The following is a 6,736-nucleotide window of genomic DNA, read 5'->3' as shown; positions in this document are numbered from 1 at the left end:
TGAGGTTTTCTTAATTTGGGTCTGAAACATCTGTGAGTAAAATTCCTGTGGTGTTCAAGTTTATAGCAGTTGAAGAGTGAACTTCATAGGCCACAAATAACAGATTTAATTCCAAACTGTGATTAATATTTGCTGAAGCACAGCAGAACGGATTGGAATAAAAACAAATGTTAAAACCCAACAGACCTAAGAAGTTGTAGGAACATTGCACAGATGCTAAAGAAGCAATGTTTGTCTGTTCATTTTAACCTGCATTTTATTTAAACTTGGGGGCATTCATTGGACTGTTTTGTAAAATTATTTCTAATTTTTAAGTCTGTGGCACCTTTGAGCACTTCAGATATGTTTGGCTTTGATGTTTGTAAAATATGTGTCATGACAGATGCCTTGTCTTCTCCTGCAAAACAGATGTAACTTTGAGCACACATAAGTTAATCTGAACCTAATAAGTACAAACAAAGGCTCACAGATGCACTTTGTGTTTGACTCCATCATTTCACCCGTCTGAGATAAGTGGAATTTATGTGTTGAATTCATTTTCTACACTTCTGTCCTCAGTGGTGATAATAAAATGTAACCAATAATCACATCTCCTCAGGATGGGATGCTTCTTATATATAGATATAAAAGATATAAAAACAAGTGGATTTGCTGCTATTTTGCATGTGAAACATTATGGCAAGAAAATCAGAAATGTTATAGTTGTGCCTGCATGTTAAATTGTATGCAAATATTGGCAATATGCAGTGAAGAAGCAGAAAAGAAATGCAACGTTAAGATTTCCCTTTTTATTATAATAATCATCTCTTATGCACTAATTAGGGCTCAGGGGCAGGTGGAACACATAATTAGGTAAACCATTCAGTCTGGATCCCTCGCACATGTTTTAAAGCAGCTCTGATTTCTACTTCTTTCAGTCTAGGCAGGGAACTAGTGCCCTTTGTGCCTGAATCAAAGCACTCCCCTGCTATGAATAGTGATTTCTCTGCTTCTACTCCTCACCAGTGCTGGCAGAGAGGTCTTCCCCCCTGAGACCTTCCCCTTTGACCCCAACAAATGGACTCTTGTCAGCTGAATAAAAAAAAAGTAGTGATTGGCCTTTAGTGATGCCTGTTATTCGGGCAATGGACGTTTGATGATCACAATGACATAGAGGGTCCTGCAGTGAGATTGGTGGAGCTCAGGCAGCGCTCAGTGGGTTGTCTTGTAATATGACATCAGTATTATGAGCTCTGTACAGCGAGGTGGTTAATTTTTCTTGGTTAGATTTAAGGGTTATCTCTCAACACAGCTCATCGCTTGTTTTTTCATGAGAACAAGAGGTGTGTGTTAAAAAAGAACAATACACAGTCACACTTTATTTTACAGTACACTAATGAGACGTAACAAGCTGTACCATGTATGAAATTCGGTAAAAACTAGAAATAACATTTTCTTTATTATACAGTAATAGGCTCTTTACTAGACCCTTATTGGACTTTATTTAAGGGTTATTTGAGACACATTACAACAAAACTATACTTGAAACTTAAGTGTATTGTTTCCCATTGTTAGACCCTTACTAGACTTTATTAAAGGGTTATTTGAGACACATTACAACAAAACTATACTCGAAACTTAAGTGTATTGTTTCCCATTGTTAGCCCCTTATTAGATTTTATTAAAGGGTTATTTGAGACACATTACAACAAAACTATACTCGAAACTTAAGTGTATTGTTTCCCATTGTTAGCCCCTTATTAGATTTTATTAAAGGGTTATTTGAGACACATTACAACAAAACTATACTCAAAACTTAAGTGTGTTGTTTCCCATTGTTATAACCCTATTAGACTTTATTAAAGGGAGACATTACCACAGACCTGTACTGGAAACAAAGTTAAATCACATATATGCTACTGACCCATTTGAAAACAATATGTGAGCCAAAACTACCAAGTAAAGGCCAAAATTATGGAAGTAGAGGAATAATTTGTTTATGAGTGACTTCAAATTGTCATACTACAGGGAGATAATGTGATTTGATCAAAGAAGAAGGCATTGGTCTTGTCTAATTTGCCAATTGTATGAGACCAACCGAAAACAGTGTGTCTCAAGTAGAAGATATGATTCTACTGTAGCTTACAGTACAGTTCTGTTTTAATATGTCTCAAATTACTATTTAAGATTGTCTACCTTACAAAATCAGTATGTCCCTACAGTGCTACGATTGTGATGTATCATTTGTGACACTGTAACAACATTAATGCAACATTACAGTTACAAGTTACCAATAGTTACATTGTTGCTACGTTGTTGAAATGTTGCAACATAACAGTATCCTATGGTATTTTTGCAATGTCTGTTGGACGTCCTCTGCATGATGTTGCCTGTACTTTATGTAATGACATTGCTGCAGCATTACTAAAACGTCACAACAAAAGCGATGGACATATTAGGACAACATACAAACGGCATTTAAAATAACCCACATCACACAGCGGGGTAATAAGCATCTAACAATGGGAAAAAATAGACTTTAGTTTATCATACAGTTCTGTTGTCATGTGTCCCTAATAACCCTCTAATAAAGTTTAATAAGGATCTCACAAGGGGTTTAATACTGTCTAATAAAGACCATGTTTTTTTTTGTTACATCTTATTAGTATACTGTAAAATAAAGTGTGACCATTATTTTTTATTGGTTAGATTACAAGGTTATCCCTCAACACAACTCATTGCTTCATCAAGTTTTTTCTTTGCTTGTCTTGCGAACCAGATGACTGGTTTATTAAAGAGCAATAAACACCATCAGCCTTGTGTCTTTCTTTCTTGATGAGATAATATAAAGAAATAGTCTGAGTGAGGACATGGACATGTAATGATTGCCACTGTCATGTGCCAATTAGGTGATGTGGACCTCTTGAAGCACAGGAGCTTTTCAGAAGAGTGTTGATGAGTTTTATTTAGATCCAAGGGGCCCCTTATTGCTCTCTGTGGCCCAGTGAGACTGCTTGACGAAGACAGTGAGAAAATGTAAGTTGTTACGTCCACCTAAAAGCCCAGATGGACTCTGCAGCCTGCTCCAATCAGCTCACAAAGGTGATATAATTGCCAGGGCAGGATGGGACAAGGCCACCGCCTTTGGAGTTCTTCAGTCTCCTCCCTTTCCCATTGCACCTATTCTCTCCCACTCTATATGCACTGATTATACTCCCCTCCCTCATTGTCCCATTATCCCCCTCCAACAACAGGCCAATTTGTCCCTCCAGCTTGGCTCCCGCCTCCCCTCCTGCTGCGTTATTTAGCCCCTCTTCTGCACTTCAATGGCAGGTACTGATTAGAGAACTTCCACGACCTCTTCGCTATTCCTCAAAAATCCCTCCTCCCCTTCCCAGCAACCTTTAATCTGATTACAGGCTTTCTGCAGCTTTTCAGAGGAGCCCAGTCCCAGGAGGACAATAGCAGACCAAGTGGTTTCACAAACACTCTCCCCAGGGTCATATGATTCACAAGAGGAGCTGCGTCCACTCTTCCTGCAGCATCAGGTCCCTGCAAGACCTGTCTGCACAGTGATTTAAGAGAAACATCTCTGTAACAGTGAATCTGTCGCTCACCTCTTGGATGCTGTCATAACAACAATCACAGCAACATCGAAATAATGTATTTGAGTCAAGATGAAAATATTTTGACCCAAATCTTTAGTTTGTAATGTTAAAGGCCACAAAATAAATCAATGTGCTCTAGTCTTGTTTTCCCTCTAAAGTTTACAAAAAAAACACCTAATTCTGCTTCACTTTCTATTTTATAGTATGTTTCCCATCAGGGCTGATGATCTGAAATAACATTCACATTTCATTATCATGATTTCTATGGAATATTATTTTAAGGTGAGAACAATACAGGGGAACTGAAGGTGAAGATCAAGGAAGCTAAGGAGAAATACAGGAGGAAGCTGGAGTGGAAACTCCAGCAGCACAACATGAGAGAGGTCTGGAGTGGAATGAGGACCATCACTGGCTTCGGGACGAACAACAAGCGATGAGTAGAAGGCAGCATGGACAGGGCCAGTGAACTGAATCTGAATCCCTCCCTCACCCTCCTTATAGCCCACCGTCCTCCTGTGACAGCCCTCCTCACACCTCCTCCTCCAGTTGCACTCTCCACCCTGATGACCCCACCCCTCCAAGCACTGTGAGGGTCATGTTTTTTTGACTTCTCCAGTGCATTTAACACGCTTAACGCTTTTAACAAGCTCTACTGGGTGACAAGCTGACAGCAATGCAGGTGGATGCCCCCCTCGTGTTTTGGATTGTAGACTACCTGACTGGCAGATCACAGTACAACACTGTGTGTCAGACAGAGTGGTCAGCAACACTGGGGCCCCACAGAGGACTGTACACTGACGGACACTGACAATAAACTGAAAGAACAGTGACACTCTCTACAGGAAGGGCCAGAGTCATCTCTATTTTCTGAGGTGACTGAGGTCCTTCAACATCTGCTGGACTATGCTCGGGATCGTCTATGAGTCTGTGGTGGCCAGTGCTGTCCTCTATGCTGTTGCATGCTGGGGCAGTACGCTGAGGGTGGCGGACACCAACAGACTCAAGAAAAATGATACACATGGCCAGTGACGTTGTGGGGGTGGAGCTGGACTCTCTGATGAATTTAGATTTTACCTTCTTGACAATATCTGATTTAAAAAAAACTCAAATAGTATTATATATTAATGTCAATGTTAATAAACCAGACAATATTTGATATCCATCCTACTTACATCTATACATTTAAAGTGCATGATTACATGAAAATAAGAATTATGTTTTCATTACCTTAGAACGAACCATTTATATCTACCAACTCATTAAAAAAAAACAAAAAAACAAATAGCATTATATGTTAATGTTATTAAATAAACCCAACTCTATGTCATATCCACTTCACTGTACACTGACACTTTTATTATAGTCCCTCCACGTGTTTGTTCTGCAGAAAATGTGATGATCAACACACAACACTCAAGACTATCAACACTTTTAGCTTATACATTATAAGGGTCCAACAAAATATTCCTCTTTAGCATTACACTCTTATGGAGTTACTCATAGATTCATTTTCAAATTTGTCGTCCTCAGCTCCAGCTGACACTGACTCAAAACACATCACTTGAGGTAACGTATCAGACTCATTGCAGCTCCCTGTGGAGCTATAAAAGGCTTTCTACAACTTTTTCCAATATGTCGTAGTACTCACCAACATCTGTAAACACACATTGATGTAAACAATCAGTGGAGTTTGAGTGGAGTGCAGGGTTTCATCATAAGCTCAGTCTGTAATCAAAAGATAACAACAATGTTTCAACACACACACACACACACACACACACACACACACACACACACACACACACACACACACACACACAATCTACCATAAACATGTAACAGCATCAGTTCAAATCGAACTTCTGTCATATTATTAACTCTCATCAGTGTGAAAAAAAACAAAACAAGCTTAAAAATTCAACTCAATAAATGAACGTTTCAAGCTACTACTATAGCATTGTCATATTATTATGAACACATGCATGCCACATAATATAAACCAATAAAACAATTTGAATGTTGACCAAATGCCTAATAATGCACAGCAAGTCAAGCTTACATGCAAACACTATCTTTTTATGAATTAGGCCTTGGAGCTGACACACACTTGCTTTCATTCATATAAAACAGATTTGTGGAGATGCAGTGCATCAAGGTTCAATAAGATAAGTATGACACCATGTAAACACTGTGTTTCATTGCACTAATAACAAACACTCTGAGGTAGTTGAATCCAGCAGTGTTTATACAGATAACCCCCTCAGTTAACTTGTTTAACCCCATCTGGCCTTTTTAGAGACCTCTTGACTCAATAAAGCTTTTGCCACCAGCCAACCTGACAAGACCGGCACAAAGCACATGTCCACCCAGTGAATTTAGAGTTCATTAATGTCACAGTGACTGGTCAGGAAATGACCCTATTGACTGGTCTGTCCAGGCCTCATTACCATCAGAATGAAGGGAGCAAGAAGACTGAGGCCCTGGAGGCAACAGGCAAGCCCACGATGACCCACGAGGACACACTTTAACCCTCGCTGACTCTACACACACCTCAAGTCAAAATGAAGCTGTGGACTGTTGTTACAGAGATGGGGAAATTTCTGCACTCGTCTAAGGAGCTTCGTCAGTTTTGGTGGGGAGTCACAGGCTCTCAGTAGTGGGAGAAAGACTCAGATCATTCACTTAAGTAAAAGTAGCAATAACACAGTGTAGAAAGTGAAAGTCCTGCATTCAAAATATTGGTTAAGTAAAAGCAGAAAGGCACATTTTCTGTTAATAGTGATAGATTACTGCACATATCATTTTAATGTAAAATTTAATGTTTTAATAATCTGAATTTCTAAAGAAACTCAATAAAATAAATGTAGTGTAGTAAAATGTACTCTGTACAAGTACACTGCAAGTACATAAGTACAAGTACATACTTGTGATCAGATCACTCATCACTTAAACATTTGGTGAAATCAAACTGTAAAAATCAACAGTAGAACTCACAGCTATGTTTAGTAGTGAAAGTAAGAACATTTCCACACACAGTGTGAAGAGAACTTAAGGGATTGGGACTAAACAGCTGTGTAGTCTTAATAAAACCACTTATCAGTGATCCTAATCAGAAAAAAAGGATTCTGGATTCTGGAGAAATGGAAAAA

The sequence above is a fragment of the Lutjanus erythropterus genome, chromosome 1 (assembly GCF_056507025.1).
Source record: "Lutjanus erythropterus isolate fLutEry1 chromosome 1, fLutEry1.hap2, whole genome shotgun sequence".
Lineage (NCBI taxonomy): Eukaryota > Metazoa > Chordata > Actinopteri > Lutjaniformes > Lutjanidae > Lutjanus > Lutjanus erythropterus.
The sequence above is the reverse complement of the archived record's forward strand: the minus strand, read 5'-3'. Positions refer to the sequence as shown.